Source organism: Pristis pectinata, chromosome 14 (genome assembly GCF_009764475.1).
Source record: "Pristis pectinata isolate sPriPec2 chromosome 14, sPriPec2.1.pri, whole genome shotgun sequence".
In the NCBI taxonomy this organism is placed as follows: domain Eukaryota; kingdom Metazoa; phylum Chordata; class Chondrichthyes; order Rhinopristiformes; family Pristidae; genus Pristis; species Pristis pectinata.
Genome location: NC_067418.1, coordinates 31489117 through 31501333, shown reverse-complemented (window position 1 = coordinate 31501333; position 12217 = coordinate 31489117). Strand labels below are relative to the sequence as shown.

The window sequence follows — 12217 nt, the reverse complement described above, 5'->3', positions numbered from 1 at the left end:
TTGCAGAACAATGCTGGTTTCTGTTTGAGCAAACCCTCAATTTTAGGAACTTCATCCTGGTTTGCAAATCATTCTTCGGGTACACTTCTCTCCATCTTTAATTTCCTCCAGTTCCATAACATTCTAATTGCTCTTCCAATCCTAGTATGTTCATCATCCCTGAAGTTAATGCTTTACTTTTTCCTTGATGTTCGTTAAAACATGTTCTTTTGTTCAGCCTTTGTTACCTCCTTGTGGCTTTTTGTCACATTCGGTTTTATTAATCCCGTGATGCTTTGCTACATGTCTCATGTCTACATATGGTGTCTTTAATTTGTTGCTGGGCATCAACCCTGTTCAATTCTCCACCTGTAATTTATAAATAGAATGGTATTAATGTACAGTAAAACTCTGACAATCTGGCGCACTTGGGACTTTGGTCCCAGACTGGCAGATTTTTCTAGACTGTTGGATGTTATTCCTGTTAATACTCCAACACTTCGAATTCACCTTTGATGTTGTGACATTATAATTTTTCCAGTGAACCTGGCGAGTTTTGAGGGGGTGCGGGAACTAGTGCCCCAGCTAGTTTAGAGTGAGTGCAGCAAACATCAGCTGGTGTCCCAGTTGCCGAACTATTGGGACTTCTGAACAGTCAGATAGTGGATTATCAGAGTTTCGCTGTATCAAAAAAAGGCCCATAGAATGTGCATGCAGTGGTAATAATATACTTGAAATTAGATTTACTAAGCTGAAATGAAATATTTAATTGGGATCCCAGTTGGATCATTAAACCAGTGGACCATCCCTATGCTATTGCTGTGATCGGCAGTGGCCATGCTTAAGAACTCAATACACCAACTGAGCTATGTGCAGCAATTTAATTAAAAAATGGAATAGACTGTTCAGTGACCTATCAGCAAGTCACTAACTGTGTGTCAGCCTCTGTAGTGCTTAGCCCAGGCTTCCAATTGGTGTGATACAGATGTGAAATTGACATGCATCTTTAAACTACTGTTCAGAGTATCTGCATTATTGAGCCTTAATGTAATTCAATACATTTGGAATGTAATCCCATCTGTGAAGAGCTCATTTTTGTTCATGAATATTGATTTCCTTGCCAAAACTAACTTAATGTACGAGCATTTCTTTTCATCTCTGTAGTTCTTATTGGTGTGCTGCTATGTTCTGTTGGAAGTACAGGTATATATCAGGACACTGACAATAAGTAAGGTCAACAGAATTGATGTTACCATTGAAGTATTGATCTTAACCCTGATAGTAAATGGCAACAGAGGTTGTAAATTATAAAGTCTACACATCGTTTTGGGTGAATGATTTAGACCATCTTACTGGTACTGTGTTGGTAACAAGCAAGGTGGTTGTCGTTGATAAACATGCATTATTTCATCTTCACAGTGTAATAGATCCTGTCTCTTAAATGAGGCAGCAGACATATGCTCCTAAAGTGCAGGTAACAATGGTGTACTTGTGCTATTTATTGTTTGCTTCTCACAAATAGAGTAAATTTCTAAGCAGTTGGGCTCCTGTAGTACATAGAATTCCAATACAGAAGCAGGGTCCATGCAAACTTTCTCCAACCCTACTACTTCTAACCGATCAGCATAACGGACAGCACAGAATCGCAGTTCATAGAACTGCTGCCTCACCGTTCCAGCTCACTGGGAAGAACGCTGACCTCCAGTGTTCTCCCTATCACTGTGTCAATGTAATCTCCGGTTAAAGGGAACATGGGCAATATAGGTTACAGGGAAAATTATTAGGGAATGGGAATGCTCTTGAGAGCCATCATAAAGGTGATGGACAGAATACTTCCTCCCATGTCATGAGATTATATTTTCTTTTGTCCCTTTGTATATTTGTTGAACCGGTTTTTCCTCTTTGCTATTATTCTCAATCACAGCCTATTGTGTTCCAGTTCTGACCATTTTGAGTAAAGATGCTTCTTGACCCCCTATTGTACTTGTTTGCTGTTGCTATGTATTTGGAACTCCTATGTATGTGTGGAAGCATCCCTGTATTTACCAATCAGAGTTCTTTCTGGCTCTTTTTAAAAAAAAATCTGAATCTGATCATGCCCAATTACATTTAATTTGATTCTTTAACAAAAATAACCAATTAACTTTGGTTAGGAAATCGGTAAAAAGATGATACCAAAGTTATGTTCTAAATTGGAGTTGAAATCTGAACCTTGGACAGAAAATGCAGAAAGCACTCAGCAAGGTGGGTAGCCTTGACGAGTTGAGAGAGCGTCAACGTTTCAGGTCAGGGATCATGCATCAGAACTAGAACAATGAGAAACCAAGTGTTTTAAGTTGTAGAGAAGGGGAGGGGTGGAGAGTTTAGAGCAATGATCTGTAGATGCTAGAAATGTAAAATATACACAATGCTGGAAGCACTCATCAAGTCATGTTGGCCTCCAATGTTGTTCCAGCAATGTCCAACACAAGCTCGAGGAATGGCACCTCCATCTTCCACCTGGGCATGCGGTCTTTGATACTTTAAACGTTGAGTCTAACAATCTTGTGTCTCTATTTTAAGACAATTTTCATTTTGACAAATTTGGTCATCCCCTTTGTTTGCTCCACCCCAACCCTTTGTGTAACTTAAAATGTATTTACTCATTTTTCCAGATCTAACAAAGGCTCCTTGACCAAAAACACTGATTCTTATTCTCTCCCTGATGAAGGTACCTGATCTGTTGAGGGCTTCCAGCATTTTCTGTCCTTTGTTTTAAATACTAGTAGAAACAAATTGTTCATTTGTTGTTTAAAAAAAATTGAACTTGTTCAATCCTGTTCTTCCAGCTTGAGTGCTGAGGTTGTGTCTGACTCTGGTACATTGATATCCATGAAGCGACTGTAGAAAGCTACCCAGTTAAACCGTGGGGGGTCCTTTTCTCACGAGGATGATTGATAGTTCAGCAAAACTGTCATTTTTTTCAAGCTAACAATGGAAAATTGTTATTTTTCAGAAGTAAAACTCTGTATATTTTAAAATATTTGAAGGAAGTAATGGAATCATATGATGAATGCATAAAGCTAAAGGAATCTATGAAGGCACCAAGCACAATCCTGAGACTGCATTCGTTGATCTTTGTCCCTTCAATTTTTCTTGGCACCATTGGATACCAAAGGAAAACTTGACTTGGGATTCCAAGGATAGGTGTTTTTTTTTCACTTTTGTGTGGACCTGCACCTTCATTTTGCTTTAATGCACTGAATGAAATGGGTTCTAATATTAAATTTACTAATGTGTATAGCCAGCTTGGGTCAAATATCTGGAAGATTACCTTTTTTAAAACAAAAAAAAAAGAACGAGCACTTGGATAAGGTTGACAAAGCTAGAAAGATCATTTCTTGAAAGGAATCATACTGTTCCAGTCAAATCCCTATAACTCACTTTCTTGCCGACAAGCAACTGAAGCAATCAGCTCTTACGCATCTTGACTTAGTAATGTGGCAGCCACCTTTTCTACGACTGCTGATTGGAATCAACTGGCATCGGCCAAATATCCAAGTTCGGTAACCTACAGCATGAAATTCCAAACCATCATCTCTGAAGTGCCACAAGTTGAACTTAGTAACATAGTCTCCATCCAGTTGTGTGCTTCACTTGACTGTTCCAATCTACAAAGGAACTTTTCCAGATTCCAGAAATAACAATCTCAATGTAATGGAAAGTGTTTGTGGAATGCTAGCTGCTCATTATCTATGATTACTGGACTATCCAAAATAGAGAGGGAATGTTTTGGCAAGGATATACTGTTGAGTATCAAATCAAATGTGGTGGGTTTATTTTTCCAGATTGGAAGTTTTTAGATCCAAAATTAATACTTTCTTGGAAGTGTTCCATTGATAAACTCTGGGTAAAATTTGACCTTTGTTCCACTATTTTGCTCCAGTACAGAGAAAGCAACGCTTAAAAAAACCACAGGAAAATGGAATTAATTGACTGATGCAAAAAACGTTGACACGTCTTCACTGCAGTAACCAGCAATTATTTTTTTCCATGCAAGACAAAATTGCTAATGTCAAGTTCAAGAACTTGCCAAAAAATAGTTTGACTTTTCCACAAAATAAACATTTCAGCAGTTGCTCCATTGATTTGGGACCAAGGACTGATTTTTTTCATCTCATAATGATGCACCATTTGTTAAATGTAATAAGGCAATCTTACTTTCCCAGAGTCATATCTGGAACGTAAATACAAACAATGAAAAAGATCCTAAATTATCTTACTATCGTAATGTCAGCAGTCTGTTGTTTCCTGACTAATAAAATACAACAGTGTTCAGATCGGAGATCTGGGAGGTCATCTTGTTTTGTTCCTAAATTCTATTGCTACCTTTAATTAGATGTGATCTAGGACTGCTTGCATTGGAAACCATGGCTGCTGTACCCAAGAACATTTTGAAAGTCAGAATAGAGTAATCATCTGTTATGAAACTATGCTGTATTATTGACATTTTAATTTGACCCTTTTTAACTGTATTGAAAGTACTGATTTTTAATTTGAAAACATTTAAGCTTTTGAGGATGAATGCAATTAACTTTCATTCTCGATATTTTCTTTCTCTAGTGGATAAAATTGTTCACACTGAAGGATTCTTATTTAACTGGACTGACAGTACAAAATGTAGTTTGAAGTTAGTTATTTCTGATGAAGAGGGAAGGATGTTTTGATTTTTATATTAATATAGTCATTAACACATAGAACTGCTTTATTTTGCATTTTTCTATGCTGTTATACAGATTTCACTAGGTAGGAGCTTAATTTCTCTTGTAAAACTTTATAAATAATGGATTTAAATTTTAGAAGTGGAGAATCTTTTTGCATCAGACAATATGAAGATGTTTTATTTTCCTTGCTAATTCACTCTTCTGCATTATTTTCCAAAATAAAAACAGATTTTAAGCTTAAACAGTGGTTTGGCAGCAAGGTGATTTAGATTTGGGGTGAGGGGTATATGTGATGAGGGGTATATTTTTTCTGATGAGGATCGAAATGATTAGCTAACATTCTTGACACAATTCATTTAAGAGTAACCAGAGAATCCTTGAATATGTGTGCACATCAAGGATTGCATGACTGAGCTCAATTGTGTGTGCCTGACTAAATATGTGGTGTCATCCGTGGCTTTGCCAGCACTTGAGTCTTGAGTTACATGTGCGTTCAAGACCCAGTGCAGAGATGTGAGCTGAGAAGTTGAGGGAGTGCTGCACCCAGAAGTAACTTTTTTTTGGATGAGATATGATAAAAGGAGATCAACTTGCAATGTTTGAATCCATTTCTATCTTTTCAGATGCTGCCATGTTTTATGAAGCAAAGGGAAAATTGGATGGTTCAGTAATCCACCAATCACGTCTTTTCAAAATATTATCAGGCTGTAGCAATGTTCATCTTGACTCTGGAAATGGAGAATACATTGAAGTTCAGAATGAAGGAAAGCATTTGAACTTGTGAACATTCATATTAGCAGTAGGTCACTTGCCCATCGAGCCCCTCTGCTGTTCAATAGGAAATATGCTGATTGTAACATCAAATCTGCATTCGTTTCTGTCCCTGATAACCTTCCAAACCCATGTTTATCATGGATCTATCTACTTTTGCCTTAAAAAAATATTCATAAACTCTGCTTCCACCATCCTTTGAGGAAGGAAGTTCCAAAAACATAAAGCTTCAGTGAAAATTTTGCCCCATTTGTCTTAAAAATGGGCAACCCATCATTTTTAAAACAGTGAGTGATCTTTAGTTCTGAATTTTCCCATAAGCAGAAATATCTTCCACAACTCCACCCTCAGAATCTTGTGTGAGGCTAAAACTGTCCCCATTTTGCAACCTTCTGTCCTTTTAAGTTATGCTCAGTAGTAACTACCAATTGTTTCCATGCAAGTCAAAATTGCAAGTGTCAGCATGCATTTCAAATGGTTCATGCCATTTGAACCAGGTTTTATAGTTCCTGGACCCTGTGCAGTTTTCCAGCAAATTTATTGGGTGGTGATGAGGGATGGGAACCGTGGTGGACTTTTCTCTTCTTTCGCTGAGGGATGTCAAAGCCAAATAATGCCATTTGACCATGGCTGAAATGATCTAACTTGGCCCAAAGTAGGAATTAAGCCTGGGATCTGAGAAGCCTTGGGAATCTTTAGCACATTTCTTTCAAGTACAAAAATTGACTATTAAGCCATTCCAAAAAAAAAACAGTTGCTTATCTGTTCATGGTATGAAATTGTGAAGATAAATGGAGCTGTAAACGTCACCATGACTTTGAGCTAAGCCTTGAAAACCCTGATTATTGTGCTGGTTCATGGAATTTCTGGCTAAAACAGACAGTGCTGGACGCACTCAACAGGTCAGGCAGCATTTTTTTTAGCATGAGCAACAGAATTAACATTTCAGGTCAAGGATTCTTTGTCAGTATAACGATTTTTCAAGATTTAAATGCACTGGAATGTTGGGTATATAACATTTCTGTATCTGATTTGTGTAAACTACTTGTCCTTCCAACCTAAGATTGCACCTAAAGAGCATTTTGATCTTTATAACAACCAGGATGGTTAAAATCTGCTTTGTGACAGAACCAGTTTAAGGTAAACAGAGAACAGTACAGCACTGGACAGGCTATTCGGGCCACGATGTGCTGATCTTAATGCCAATTTATACTAAATGTCCTCCTCCTGTGTATCGTCCATATCCCTCCATTCCCTTCATATTCATGTATCTATCTAAAAGCCTCTTAAACTCCACCAAACTGCCTGCTTCCACTACTACCCCTGGTAACCTATTCCAGGCACCTACCACTGTAATATCTTTTTAATAAAAAGAACAACTTGCCCCTCACATCGCCTTTAAACTCCCCCCCCCCTCTAATCTTAAAAGCATGTCCTCTGATGTTTGATATGTCTACTCTGGAGAAAAGATTCTGACTGTCTACCCTATCTATGCCTCTCATAATTTCAAAAACCTCTATCAGATCTCCCCTCAGCCTCCGATGCTCTAGGTAGAACAACCCAAGATTGTCCAACCTGTCCTTATAGCTCATACCTTCTAATCCAGGCAGCAGCATCCTGGTAAACCTCTTCTGCACCGTCTCCACAGTCTCCACATCCTTCCTATAATGGTGCGACCAGAACTGCACACAATACTCCAAGTGTGGTCTGACTAAATCATGCTGCAGTATGACTTCTTTACTCTTATATTCAACACCCCTACCAATGAAGGCAAGCATGCCATATGCCTTCTTTACCACCTTATCCACTTGCATAGCCACTTTCAGTGAACTATGGACCTGAACCCCAAGATCCCTCTGTACCTCAATGCAACTAAGGGGCCTACTGATAACTATATACGTTCTTCTTTCATTTGACCTCCCAAAATGCAACATCTCTCACTTACCCAGATTAAACTCCATCTGCCACTTCACTGCCCATATCTGTAACTGATCTATATCCCGCTGTATTCTTTGACAGTCCTTTACACTGTCCACAACTCCACCAATCTTGGTGTCATCTGCAGACTTGCTAATCCACTCATCTATATTTTCATCCAAATCATTGATGCATATCACAGACAACAGAGGCCCCAGCACTGATCCCTGTGGAACACCACTGGTCACGGACTTCCAACCAGAATAACAGCCTTCCACCCCTACTGTCTTCTATGGGCAAGCCAGTTCTGAATCCAAACTTACAATTTACCCTGGATCCCATGCATCTTTATCTTCTGAATCAACCTACCATGAGGGACCTTATCAAATGCCTTACTGAAGTCCATGTAGATAACGTTTTCTGCCTAACCCTCATCAATCACCTTTGTCGCCTCCTCAAAAAGTTATAAACCAAGTGTTCCATTACCAATGTGAAGAGAAAATGGTGGAAATATTCAGCAAGTCAGGTAACATCAATGATGACAAAAACATTAAGGTTTCATTTTTTTTAAACATTAGAAAGGAAATAGTTGGAGATGAGCAGGTTTTAACATCTAGGAAAAGGGGGACGAGAAAAGATGAGGGAAGGGAGTGAGATACATGAAGCAGAGAAGGCCTGCAGAGCAGAGCTCTGAGCCTGCTCCACCATTCAGTAAGATCATGCTGATCCAGTCTTGTCTTCAACAGCACTTCCTTACTTTCACTGCATAACCTCTTGGCTCCCTTGTTTTTTTCTCATATGCATGATTTTAAAAAATAATGTCCTTGGGGGCAAGAAGACTGGGTAGTGGGCTAAGTGAAACACAAGGTCATTTTGGAGGATGTGGACATGGGTGAGTCAGAGTTGCCATTAAAGTATCGTGAATGCTAGTCAAAATGAAAAACGGTGATCTGAAATAGTTGACCTGAAAGTTGAGTGCAAAAGATAATGACTTTGACCTGCTTTGGAATAGTGTAAAGACTCGGTATAATTTAAAAGATGTGTAACAGGAAGTTTTAGGCCAATCTTGCAGTCTGAATGGACGTTTTTATCTAATCTGTGTTTTGTTTCACTAATCTAAAGGGTGCTTCATTTCAAGCAGTGAATGCAGTACATTAATTTAAAAGTGAATGGCTAGTTCACCTGTAATGTCTTTTGAGGACCAAGCTAGAGGTGAGGGAGGTAATAAAGGCAGGAGTTGCATCTCCTGTGGTTGCATGAGAGATAATGTATGAAAGTGAATGGGTATTGTTTGAGATGTTCAAGTGAACCACTAAGTGGGCCTGAAAGAGATACGCCAAGGTGCTGTTCAAGTGGACCTGAAAGTGTGTTGGCCGAGTGGACCTGAAAGGGTGAAGGTCTGGCAGACCCCATAGAGTGAAGCAGGGGCAGGGATGGACACAGTGAAGAGGCAACTAACCAAGGAATGCCCAACAGTGGGGGCCTGAAAGAGGTTCACCAGGGTGTCACTAAAGTGGACCTGAAAGGGCAATAACTGAGCAGACCGTGTAGGGTGAACCTGCAGCAGAATGGACAGCACGAAGGGGCAACTAACCAAGTAATCAACTGCAGGGTGGAGCAGGGTAATTGGAAATGGACTGGAAAAAAGAAAGGAAAGAGCTCAGCACAACATCGTGGGCTGAAGAGCCTGTTGCTGCACTGTACTGTTCTATGTTCCATGTGTGTCCTGGAGAGAATGTTGAACTGGAAGGGGAGTTGAAGCTGTGTGAAAGCTGTGTTACAGAGCCGCCACATTGAAGACTTTTCAACTAGACTTCAGTTATTAAAGTTAGAACACTTGTGGTGCTTCAAGTTTACTTCAGATTCCCACAATCCCTGAAACTTGAGACATTTGGTGGATCTTCCATTGCTGGTGATCATTGGCCACCAGTTCCTGGGCCATGCAGTGTTTTGATGCAGTTAATAATTGGATGTTGGGCTCCCCACATATCAAGTGAGGTTCAGATTGAGATCTCTCTCAGAGCAAATGGTCAACTGCACTGACAGAGTGGCTTTGCTAGCTTGAGAGGCCCTGGTACCAGCTGTCTCTTTGAATGTTGCCAAATTTTTATGACATTAAAATCGTCTGGTACTCCTTAATGGTTAGTAATGTTGAACTTAATTTTACACCTAAATTAAATCAAAATACTTTCCTTGCTTTTCTCCCAGTTGCTGATTTCCCACATTCAGTTTAATGGGACCATTATTCTTGCACCCTACACTGGCTTGAGAGCTGGGGAATCTGCAGAATTTGGGCACCTCTACATGTTTCGGCAGGCACTATCCTGACCAGAGGTAGCCCAGTTACTTCTCTGGGAATGAGTTACTAGAATATAGAATATTGCAGCACAGTACAGGCCCTTTGGTCCACTATGTTGTGCTGACCTTTCAACCTACTCTAAGATCAATCTAACCATTCCCTCCCACATACCAGTCTATTTTTCTATCATCCATGTGCCTATCTAAGAGTCTCTTAAATGGCCCTAATAAAGGCCTCTACCAGCACCCCTGGCAGTATGTTCCATGCACCCACCACTCTCTGTGTAAAAAAAAAAACATCTCTGATTTCTTCCCCCCTGTACTTTTCTCCAATCACCTTAAAATTATGCCCCCTCGTGTTAGCCATTTCTGCCCTGGGAAAAAGTCTCTGGCTGTCCACTCGATCTGTGCCTCTGTTTATCATCTTGTACACCTCTATCAGGTCACCTCTCATCCTCCTCTGCTCCAAAGAGAAAAGCCCCAGCTCGCTCAACCTATGCTCATAAGACATGCTCTCCAATCCAGGTAGCATCCTGGTAAATCTCCTCTGCACCCTTTCTAAAGCTTCCACATCCTTCCTGTAGTGAAGTGACCAGAACTGGATACAATATTCTCAGTGTAGTCTAACCAGGGTTTTATAGAGCTGCAACAATACCTCGCAGCTCTTGAACTCAATGCCACGACTAATGAAGGCCAACACTCCATATGCCTTCTCAACTTGCGCAGCAACTTTGAGGGATCTCTGGACTTGGACCCCCAAGGTGTCTCTGTTCCTCCACACTGCTAAGAATCCTGCCATTAACACTGTACATTTTGCCTTCAAATTGAACCTTCCAAAGTGAATCACTTCACACTGTTCTGCCCTTACTGAAATAATTGTGTACTGAAGCACTAACTTGTAAAAGGGGTCAGCATTCAAAGAAAAATATTGAGAGTCACTCGGTCGTGATTGCCTTTGCCTTTGATCGGTGAATTTTGAAGGATTTTTGAGCTGTTAATTTCTGTACTTGGAGCAGTGTGACCTTTTAGAGAAGGAGAATGGTAAGCTAAGTCTATCCCAGGTAGGATTATGGGACAAGTGCAAATGATGTCAGCAAAGCATCTGAGTGGGCACACATACCCATAAACCATTATAAATATACTTGGCCAGAAGAGAGGCAGTCAGAGTCATTTCTTTATTTGCATGAGTTTTTATTTTAAATGGTTATTTCAGTGGTATTTTAAACACCTGTTTCTGCGGTCTGAGGGATGGAAGTTCATTTTTTTTTACCATAGAAGTGAATTTTATGTTTAAAATAGATTATGAATAAATAGAAGTGATCTTTTGATGGTCTAGGTCTAAGACCATTGTTATGTGGGAAACTGACAAATGCTACAGAAAGAATTCCACCCCTTCCTAATCAGCTCATGCAACTATAAATGAGTGAGTTATGAAATTGGCAGTTTTGGCATTGTCAATTTTCCATCGGATTGGTAGCTTATTTTGACGCCACAGGGTCAGTGATTGTGGTCCCTTCACGTTTTTGCCATTCTTGGGTGTAGGTTGAAAATTGCTCTACTTGGGCTTCATTATGAAGCTCCATCAGGTGGCCTGTTTGAGAACTGCAAGCACTTGCTGAATTTGTGCACTTAAGAGACTGCAGATGCTGGAATCTGGAGCAACAAATCATCTGCTGGAGCGGGTTGAACAGCATGTGTGGGAGGAAGGGAATTGTTGATGATGATTTGGGTTGAAACCCTGCACCAGTCCTGATGCAGGGTTTCGACCTGCAACGCTGACTGTTCCTTTCCTCCCACAGATGCTGCTCGACCTGCTGAGTTCCTCCAGCAGATTGTTTGTTGCTGCATTTGGGTAATTGAATTGACAGCTGTAGACTTGGCAGTTGATTTGTCAGAATTGTTGTGCTCTGTTGAATGTGGGAATGCATTGTTTGAACAAACCCCAAATTAGAAGATTATTTGCTGAAACTCGAAAATCTACATCTGACGAGTTGTAACTTTAAATCGTTAATTGTTTAAGATCTTATCCAACTTGGCTGCTCAACTATTAAAACACACTGTAGTTGTGAACAGAAGCCATAGTGACCAACCGACTGTTTCAATCCTTGTTGCTATCTAATGAGCTGGTTAATTTTTAGACAGAATTCCAGATTCAAAACTTCAGATGACAACCATTGTCTCCTAGTTGTTCGTGTCAATCAACAGATGATGGAACTAGTTCTAGCTTTGATGTTTGCAGCTATTCCAGATGATTTATTTTTTTGTTCTATCACCGTGGTCATTTGTCTTTTGCTATCCTCATTGTAGTTTAATACATCTGCCTCTTTCTCTGAGATGATCCATTTTAACTTTCCTTCCCCTTTCACTCACTCAGTGGTTCAATACAAGGTTAAAATGGATAAATCTCAAATTGCTTTCACTTATTTTAAAACAAAAGTATTGTTCTAAACTGCTGTCTCCATAGAAGCTGCTCAATGTATTTTTAATATACAACATAAGCACATAAACACCATGAGTAGAAGTGGGCCAATTGACCACTTAAGGTTGCT

At 39.8% G+C, this 12217-nt stretch overlaps 1 protein-coding gene across 6 annotated transcripts in view; it reads left to right on the top strand.

The window, feature by feature from the left end:
- plekha7b (pleckstrin homology domain containing, family A member 7b) overlaps positions 1-12217 on the top strand; it is a 349242-nt gene that overhangs the window by 125888 nt on the left and 211137 nt on the right. The gene's annotated exons all lie outside the window — the stretch shown is intronic.